The sequence below is a fragment of the Rhincodon typus genome, chromosome 32, assembly GCF_021869965.1.
Source record: "Rhincodon typus isolate 14 chromosome 32, sRhiTyp1.1, whole genome shotgun sequence".
Taxonomy (NCBI): Eukaryota; Metazoa; Chordata; class Chondrichthyes; order Orectolobiformes; family Rhincodontidae; genus Rhincodon; species Rhincodon typus.
In genome coordinates, this window is record NC_063363.1 from 9200624 (window position 1) to 9210918 (window position 10295).

The window sequence follows — 10295 nt, forward strand, 5'->3', positions numbered from 1 at the left end:
ACTTTGTACACTTTCCTCCTGTATCACTGTGCTTGAGTACACATGACAATAACACTTAATTCTAAGTAAAAAGTCTACCTACTTCACAAATCTACAGGTGAATGGAGAACAAAAATCCACAATCACAGTTTGAGATTGTGGAACATACAATCCCATCAAAGCTACCATTAAGAACCAGCAAGGACTGTGAGGAAATAAAGCAAAGACAGAGCCCGTATAGAGTACATTCCACATAATCATTGAAGATTTTTAACTGAATTGAATCAGATTGCAACATAGTTTGGTGAACAACTTGTAATGACAGATTCAAGTCTGACAGTAGGTACTGAGGGGACTCCTGGAGCCTCTGTGTTTACATGACTAGTCCAGTTCAGTTTCTGGTCAATGATAATTTCGGTGGTGCCACAATAAATTCTTCTATTTAGACCAGAAAGTGGTTATCCTCATCGACACTGGACCACATTTAGCCATGAAGAAATTATTTCAAGAAGGATCAGTAACTGTATTACAGTCGTGTTAAGGATGATGTCCTGAAAGGCTAAAAAAAAATCATATTCTGTTCTGACACTTTCAGCAGCTACAAAAATAGCAAACTAAACAACGTTATCTTTATGTCAGTCCTTCTTGCTTCACTCAATCTTTATAATACCACAACTACACAAACATAAATGTAAAAAACAAACAGGCATGCAAAGTCTGCCTCAGGTTGATGGAGCTGAAAGATCATGCAAGACTTGTTTGACATAATTCCAGAGACGGGAGCTGAAGAAAGGAAAGTTTTCCATGGGTGGAAACTTTTGAGCTCTTGGTGATGTCAAGATTAGATGTTCTTAAGTCAATTAATTTGGCAGAGTGGATGAATACCTAAATTCTGCTACATTCCTGCCTCCATCAGAATTAATTTCTGTGCAGGAAGGGCCAAGGTCAAACTCCCCTCTCTGCACCAATCAAGGACCATTTAAGGGCCTCAATTCACCAAAGGTGGGATTAACTGAGCTGCAGGCAGCATGTGACCGAACAACAAAGCCCTGACCTGCTACTCTGCAAGTGGCTTGTTATCTTGGGAAGAAGAGGGGATGTGAAGAGGGTGCCTTGAGTGAAGGAAATCTGTGTGTGAGCAAGAACTGGAGTTTGGGCAGCGCATTGCCTCTTGAGAACCATCTCTATCCCCTTGCTACTGACGCTCTGCCCCCTTCTACCCATGGTCTTCAACCTGAGAAACACCCCCATCCCTCTCCCATTGCTTACCTTGATCCTGGGCCCTCTGTGATTCTGGGCTGGCTGGGGTGGGGACAGGAGGCTTTGTTTTTGATGGTTTTGTCCATCAGTAATTAACACCCCATCAGCAGCATGGCTCAACACAAGAGCTGTGGCCTCTGATTGGAGGCAGCTCTTGGCGGATGGGACTCCTACCCTAAGGTCTTGGTACCAGGGGATAGTCCACTGGTAGCAAACATGGAACAAGGTTCGGCAAAATCAGGGGAAATCTCTCCTCTGGTTGGAGTCAAACGTAACTCAAAGGAAGATGGTTGTTGGAGGTCAAACCGCTCAATCATGGGACGTCTCTGCTGTACATCCTCGAGGTAGTATCCTTGGCCCAACCATCATCAGTTGCTTCATTAATGAGCTTCCCTCCATCATTAGGACAGGAATGAGATGTTTGCTGGTGACAGCACTATTCATGACTCCTTTTGTACTGAAAATGTCCAAATATAGAGAAATCTGGACAATATCCAGGCTTGGGCTGACAAATGGCAAGTAACATTCACACCACACAAGTGCCAGGCAATGACCATCTCCAACTTGATAGAATCTAATCATTGCCTTTGAATGGGACTTGGCAGCAGTTAAACTACATGTAGCAGAAATTACCTGCTCTCAAGTTTATGGAAAGGTGGACCATGGGTGAATTCAGAAACATTGAAGGCATGTCTGAGGATTCTGGTAGCAGATGATCTGAGACAGAACAGACTTGGATGATGTTACAGGTCAGTTAACCTAACTTTAGCAGTCAGATAGTTATTGGTAGAAAAGTTTGGTGCAACTGTCCTAATCATCATTTATAAAGGCCAGAATTGACCAAAAACAGTCAGGATGGATTTGTAAAGGGAAGGTCATTTCTGACAAACTTGGTTGAATGTTTTCAGAAAGTAATGGAAGATCAATAAAAGAAGCACAAGCAATGCATTCTACATGCTGGAGCAGATAGGGAGAAAGGTAGCCTAGACTAGAATTCTCCACATAAAAACAGAAAAAAATTACAAAAAAAATTAGGTATTGGGGCAGTATATTTGCCTCAGCTGAATCATAAAAGTGTCAGTATATCTTGCCGTATTTATATTAACTACAATTATCTTGTTCTAAGCAGCATCTATTGCCAACATTGTTCAGTCATTGCTGTCATGTTAATCCAGCTAATACCTGGGATGAAGTTAATGGCAGATCTCTCTTTGCAAACAGCTCTGTGTAATGGTGGTGATTATCAGGAAATCAAATATAGAACCAGGATACATGCATCGTCAGTCATCATAGCTAAAAAGTGGACAGCAATTAGGAAGTGCATCAGGAACATAATCTTCAAAACCTAATTTCAGTTTTGGACAGGGAGCATTAAACTGTAAAATTTATAACTCCTGTACCTCTCATAATTGGTTCATTAATCAAAAACTCTAGTTTTCTTTTGAATTTTCCAAAACTGCTAATCTCTGCTATCGCCCTGGGCAGACTGTTCCATAATTACTCTTTCCACTACGTAGTTTGCTTCAAATTGTTTGTTCTCTCTTCTAGCTGAGATCTTGCGGTTACGATGAACAATATACCTAGGCTTGATTTCTTTGTGTTAATTTGAACATTGCTCACTTTGATAAGATCTCTACTATACTTTTCTTTGACATAAGCATTCCCACAGTCTCCTTTAGGCTCATATCCAACATAATTTTAGTCACTTCTTCTGTACATTTCCTTAAAACCAAGATGGGCCCATTATAGAACAGGAACCAAGTTATTCAATACTTTCAGTCTGCAAACATGCGGGGGTGGGGTGGGGAGCTAAATTCAAGAGCCACCAGTTCTAGGCATGAAGCTCAAGATGCACAATTAATCTTTGCTTGTTGAGTGGAAGGCAGGAAGCTCAACAATGTTTTGCTTATCAGTGACAGTGTAAATGGAAGCTAAGGGACCACCAGTCCATGTGGAATTTCATTTCCACTTTCCTTATTTCACTTTGATAAGATTGTCATGGAAAGTTCTATATTTCCTGTGTTGCTGCTCCTCTCTTCCTGTTCATATTGTAAGCTGCTTGCAACATAACTGATGGCAGGGGCTATCCCCTCATAATGGTGAAGTCATGTAGCATGCAGCAGACTTCATTGAATCTTGACATCCCCTCTATAGAATGCTGCAGAACTATCCAGGTATAGGAAGAGTTTCAGCTGACCGAGAATCTGCTCTGCCACATTTTACATTGAAGGATGGTTCCCATTGTGAGGGTCTGGGGTGAATACCAGAGTTATCAGCCACATGGTCAGCAGATAACCCTTATCACCCAGTAACTACCACTTGGGTGGTTAATACAGCAGACTAATGCAGAATTAAAGCACCATAATACTGGACATTGATCTGCATGTTTCTCTCCATTTGGTGGCACACCAGGTGGACATTGATGAAACCTCTTTCTGTCACAGTAGAGGACAGAATCCACCAATGCCACTGTAAATCATAGGAAGACCAATACGATAGCAAAGCAATGGGCTCATTGCATCAGCTCCTCTGTTGTGAGTACAGGGTGGCACAGTGGTTAGCACTGCTGCCTCACAGCACCAGGACATTGATTCAATTCCAGCCTTAGATGACTATCTGTGTGGTGTTTACATATTCTTCACACGTCTGCGTGGGTTTGGTCTGGTTTCCACCCACAGTACAAAGATATGCAGGTGAGATGGATTGGTCATGCTAGACATTGCCTCATAGTGTGCAGGGATGAGCAGGTTAGGTGGGTTTGTTATATAGTGAAGGTTAAACTTCCTCTGAGAACTAAAACTGAGACACCCAAAGAGGAGACAACAAGGTGCAGGGCTGGATGAACACAGCAGGCCAAGCAGCATCATAGGAGCAGAAAGGCTTTTTGACGTTTCAGGCCTAGACCCTTCATCAGAAAAGGGGGAGGGGAAGGGGTATCTGAAATAAATAGGGAGAGAGTGGGAGGTGGATAGAAGATGGATAGAGGAGAGGATAGGTGGAGAGGAAACAAACAGGTCAAAGAGGCAGGGATGGAGCCAGTAAAGGTGAGTGTGGGTGGGGAGTTAGGGAGGGGATAGGTCAGTCCAGGGAGGACGGACAGGTCAAGGGGGCGGGATGAGGTTAGTTGGTAGGAGATGGGGGTGCGGCTTGATGTGGGAGGAGGGGATAGGTGGGAGGAAGAACAGGTTAGGGAGGTAGGGACGAGCTGGACTGGTTTTGGGATGCGGTAAGGGGAGGGGAGATTTTGAAGTAGTGAAAGCCTTTCTGCTCCTATGATGCTGCTTGGCCTGCTGTGTTCATCCAGCCCTGCACATTGTTGTCTCAGATTCTCCAGCATCTGCAGTTCCTACTATCTCACACCCAAAGAGGAGCTCTTCACTCTATACTCTGTAAAAGAAGTGTGAAAAGTGGTGTAACCTGTCTTTCAGCAACTTCTAGTGGTTAAATAAAATAAACCCCGACACTCACTTTACAGTGAAGTAGGAACAATTTATTTATCTAACTCTAACAGTGAACAAATTGACTAAACTATTAACAAACTGAATAAATCCCTTCTAACTACTAATCATTCCCAAATAAAACAAGATTCTAATGTTATGCTGTTCCAATAAATACAAATCCCACTTACATTAAATGAAATTTAAAAAAAATAGAATTTAGTTTGTCAAAATTACAGCTAGGTTACATGTCTTCGGGAATTTTCTGTGCCATTTCCATTGATTCTGCTGTCAGGAATATTCACTAGTTGTGCTATTGGTACCTTTGTTCTTTAGATGGTGCTTTCTCTGAGACATAGAGGAGTCTGTGAGTGCCAGGGATTCTTTCTTGAGAGCTGAGGGTTGTTAACTCTGGCAGATGGCAGTTAGCTCTCCTGCCTTTGCCCAACTGCTCCTTCTTTTATACCTTCGATGACGTATCAATTTCTTATAATAGGATTGCTCCTATGTTATCAAAACCATCAGATTTAAATTTAATTGGTCTTTGGCATCTAAGTGCCTGATTCAAATTGATTGGCTAAATTCAAAAACTTGTTGTCTTGGTAAAAACTGCTGCTTGGCCTGCTAGCTGTATGGCCTTTGATACAAATGTTTCAATTCAGGTGCTCTCTGTGCGCTTACAAACTTTCAAGCTGCTGCTCAAAGACTTTTCTTAAAATCTCTCAGCAAAAAACACACAATCTTTTAAAGGGACCACGCAATGCTTTCCCCTCCTATTTGCAATTTGCAAACACCAAATTCTAACTTCCTGCCTTCCAATCCACAAGTACTTTACCAACTTTGCAACACCTCCTTGCTTAAGAAAAAAATGAACCATCATTATGAAAAGATGGCTTTTTTTTCTTTTAAAACTAAAACTCCATTATATTACTAGATCCACAGATCATTAATCTAGAGTTACACATTTTATGCTAATTCTATATATATACAACATTGAACACTAACGTTTCTATCTTATATAAACATTTTTCTTTTAAACTCTCAATAAATGATCTGCAATAATATATTCATGACTCGCAACACATACAATCTGTAAATTAAATGCTTGTAACATGAGATTCCAATGAAATAATCTGGTCTTCTTGTCCTTGAATCCTTCCAGAAATGTCAAAAATTGTGATCGGTATACACAATCGTCTCCGATTGCAACATAAATATTAAAATGTTGTAAGGCGAGTACCAAATGCAGTAATGCTTTTTCAATCATTGAATAATTTCTCTCGTTGGTATTGAGTTTCTTTCAAAAATAACCAATTGGCCTTTCAATTCCACAATCATCCTTCTGTAACAACATAGCTCCAACTCCGACATCATTTGCGTCATTAGCGACTTTAAAGGCTTTCAAAAAATTTGGCATGGCTAAAACTGGTGCGGTGGTTAACACTGCTTTACAATTCTCAAATGCCTCCTGGCCTCGGTCTGTCCAACAAAATTTTGTGCTCTTTTTTAACAAAACTGTCAATGGTGCCACCACACTACTAAAGTTAGGCACAAATTTCCTGTAGAATTTGTTCAATCAGAAATATCATCACACTTCCTTCTTCGAGGATGGCCTTGAAAATTCCTCAATGGCCTTCACCCTCACATTCCTTGGTGTCACCCTTCCGTTTCCGATGGTGTGCCCTAAGAATGTCACTTCCACCTTCTCAACTTCTGTCTTTGCCAAGTTTATGATCAACTTTGCCTACCGTAGTCTTCAAAGAGCTCTGCCAAATGCTCCATGTGATCTTTCCATGATTAAATGACTAAAGATTGTTAAGTCATCTATGTAGATGGCACAATTAGTTAATCTTGCAACAACTCTGTTCATAAGCCTTTGAAAGGTGGCTGGTGCATTTTTCATTCCAAAGAGCATTACTTTAAATTGATAAAACCCATTTGTGGTTAAAAAAGCAGAAACTTCTTTCACTCTGTCCGACAAAGTTACTTGCGAGTAACTGTGAAGTAAGTCCAACTTTGTGATGTAACTGGCTTGTCCTACTTTTTCCACACAGTCCTCCAGTCTTGGAACTGGTGATGAGTCAGATTTGGTCACAGTATTGGCCTTCCAATAATCTACGCAGAATCGTTGAGTACATCAGGTTTGGAAACCAACACGATCAGCGAACTCCACTCACTTTGATTCGGCTCTATGATGTCTTCTTGGAGCATCGCTTCTACTTCCTTCTGAACCTGTGCTGCTTCAAGACGAGTAAGCCTCTAGGGGCCTTGTTTTATTAGAACAACATTCCCTACATCAACCTCATGCACTATTGCGTTAGTCCTCCCCATTCTATTTCTACATATGTCCCCATAGCACTGCAACATGTCTTTCAATTCAGTTCTCTGTCCCAAAGACAGATAGCTCACTACCCTATCCCATTCCTTAAGGACTTACTCATTATTCAATTTATTCTGAGGCACATCACCTGGATTTGATTCCTCTCTCTGAGTGGCAGTAACTAATACTTCTTTCTCCAGTTCCCTTTCCCTGTCATGTTTCAACATGTTGACATGACATACCTGATAATTTTTTTTCCTTTCTGGCATCTTTACCAGATAATGCACCTGACTTAACTTCTTCTCAATCTGATAGGGACCACTAAACCTTGCTTTGAAAGGATCTCTTATCATTGGAACACCAATACTTTATCCCCATGGACAAATATACGACTTTTAGATTTCTTATCTGCTTCTTGCTTAATTAAGTGTTGTGCCATCTTCAAATGTTGTCTAGCTAATTCACCTACACTGTTTAATCTTTCTCTCACCTCAGATACATAGTCCAACTGGGAATCTCTGACTTCAGACCTATCAACGTTTCTTTAATTAATTTTAAAGGCCCAATACTGAGTCAATTCATTTGGAGCATCTTTAATAGCCAATTCCAATCATTTGGGTAATCCTGGCAATAAGCCCTCAACATGATCTTTAAGGTTTGAAGACACCTTTCCAATGTTCCCTGGGATTCAGGATAGTACCCACTTGATTTAAAGTGTTTGATGTCTAAACTATCCATGACTTCCCCAAATAATTTAGCAGTAAAATTGGACCCTTGGTCTGACTGAATCTCCCTGGGTTGTCCATAATGGATAAAGAAAGCAAGTAACTCTCCCGCAACCTTTTTTGCCCTGACATTCTGTAATGGAATTGCCTCTGGAAATCTGGTAGTCACATCCATTATGGTCAGCAAATACTGGTTCCCACTTTTGGTTTTAGGGAGGAGACCTACACAATCAATCATGACCAGTGTGAAAAGCTCTTCAAATGTGGGAATTGGCATCAAAGGCTCTGGTTTTATTACTGCCTGTGGCTTTCTTACCATTTGATACATATGACAGGTATGGAAAAATTCAACCACATCTTAGCCTGAGTCTCCCTCACTCCCAGATGACCTCCTACAGGTAATTTGTGTGCTGCCCACAATACTTCCTGTCTGTTTGCCACTGGCAACACAATCTGGTGAACTTCCACCCATTTCTCATCTGCATTAACCTGCCAAGGCCTCCATTTCCACCTTAAGATTTTATCCTGAAGATAATAGCAATCTGGAATACACTCTGATTCCTTTTCCGAAGAGGCTTTATGATATAAATCCTTGATCGTCTCATCTTGTAGAAATCAGGCACTATCTTACTATCCAGCCCATGACTAGGCTGTGCACTCTCCTGCAGCTCCTTGACTTCTCTTGGGATTTCCTTCACTACCTCAACTAATCCTATTGGTTTAGCCTCTTTTACCACATCCTTTGTCTCAGAGCCTTTCTTAACCCACCAGCACTGTGACTTTGTGTATACTACCTTACTGCAGTGAAAACACCTGCGGTCTCTCACCTCTTTTCTACCCTCTCAGGTTTCTTTTTTGACATGTGGTAAACTGTTCCCAATGTGATCTACTTATTGTTTTTCATTGAAAGATCTCCCTCCTTCCCAATTTCTATCCGTCACGGAATGAAATTGCTGTCAGAAGCTAGATTTCGAGTTATGCACTAATGCATATTCATCTGCCATCTCTGCAGCTCTTCTTGCTGTTTTAACTTTCAGTTCCTCAACATGTGTTCTTATCACTTCTGGAAGTGAGTTTTTATACTCCTCCTGCAGAATAATATCTCTGAGATCCTCATATGTCTTTTCTTTCTTTAATGATCTCATACATCTATCGAAGTTGTTCTGTTTAATTCTTTCAAACTTGATATAAGTCTGACCTAGTTCCTTTCTTACTTTTCTGAACCATTATCCATATGCTCCAGGTACCAATTCGCAGGCACTCAAAATAGCCTGTTTTACTTCTTCATATTCTCTTGACACCTCCTCTGACAGCACTGCAAACACCTCACTAGCCCTGCCTACCAACCTGGTCTGAACTAACATTACCCTTATAGTCTCTATCCAGTTCATCCATTTAGCCAATTTCTCAAAGGAAATGAAAAAGGCTTCTACATTTTTTCATCAAATTTTGATAATGTTTTGACATGTTTGTATGTGTCCCTATCAGGCCTTTGGCTACTATGGGTTTGCTCATCATCACTCTGCTCCTCACTAAGTTTACCTTCTACCTTCATCTCCATCCTTTTAAATTGACTTTCCTGCCTAATTGTCAACTTCCAAGATTCAAACTGCCTCTCTTGTCCTTTTCCATTCTCAAGCTGCTACATCTTTTCCAACTCGAACATTCTTTCCCTTTCTTTCTCTTCTGCCATGGCTATCCTTCCTTTTTCTTTCTCTTCTGCCATGGCTATCCTTTCTTTTATCTTTCCTTTTCTTTTTCTTCTGCTTTTAGCCGTAATTCAAATTGTTTCGGTTCCCTTTCTTTCTCTAACTTCTGCCTTAGAAGTTCACTTTCTAACTCCAATTGTCTCATTTGTAATGTCATTTTTTCTAATTCCACTGCACTTAACTGTTTCTCTGACATACTTAAATGCTTGACTAACTCAATTACAATTTCAGCTTTCTCTTTATCCTTAGTTAAGCCCAATTTTAGCCTGTCTGCTAATTCTAAAAGTGTCCCCCTTTCCTGTCTTTCTAAACTTTCTTGGCAAATTTGGGAAACATCTTTGACCCTCAAAACCTCTTTAGCAATGTTAAGAGCCATTTCCCCACTTTTGATTGAACTAACAACAAGCAAATGAAATGAAACAGATTTTCCACTTCTCACTTAAGTTTTATTTAAAGATCTAGGACACTAATCCACAAATCTGTTTAAATCTGTTTGGAACTTTCAGATCTTAAATCTGTTCAAATCTGTCCAAGTTTATTCTAATCCGTTCAGATCTGTCCAAATCCTGGACCTGAGCCCCCAGTCTATTATAAAGTGGAGGTTAATCCTCTTCTGAGAACTAAAACTGAAACACCCAAAGAGGAGCACCTTGCCCTATAATCTGTAAAAGGAGTGTGAAAAGTGGTGTAACCTGCCTTTCAGCAACTTCTAGTTGTTAAATAAAATAAACCCTGACACTCACTTTATAGTCAACAAGTTACAATTTATTTATCTAACTCTAACAGTGGATATATTAACTAAACTATTAATAAACTGAATAAATCCCATCTAACTACTATGATATGTTGTTCCAATAATTACAAG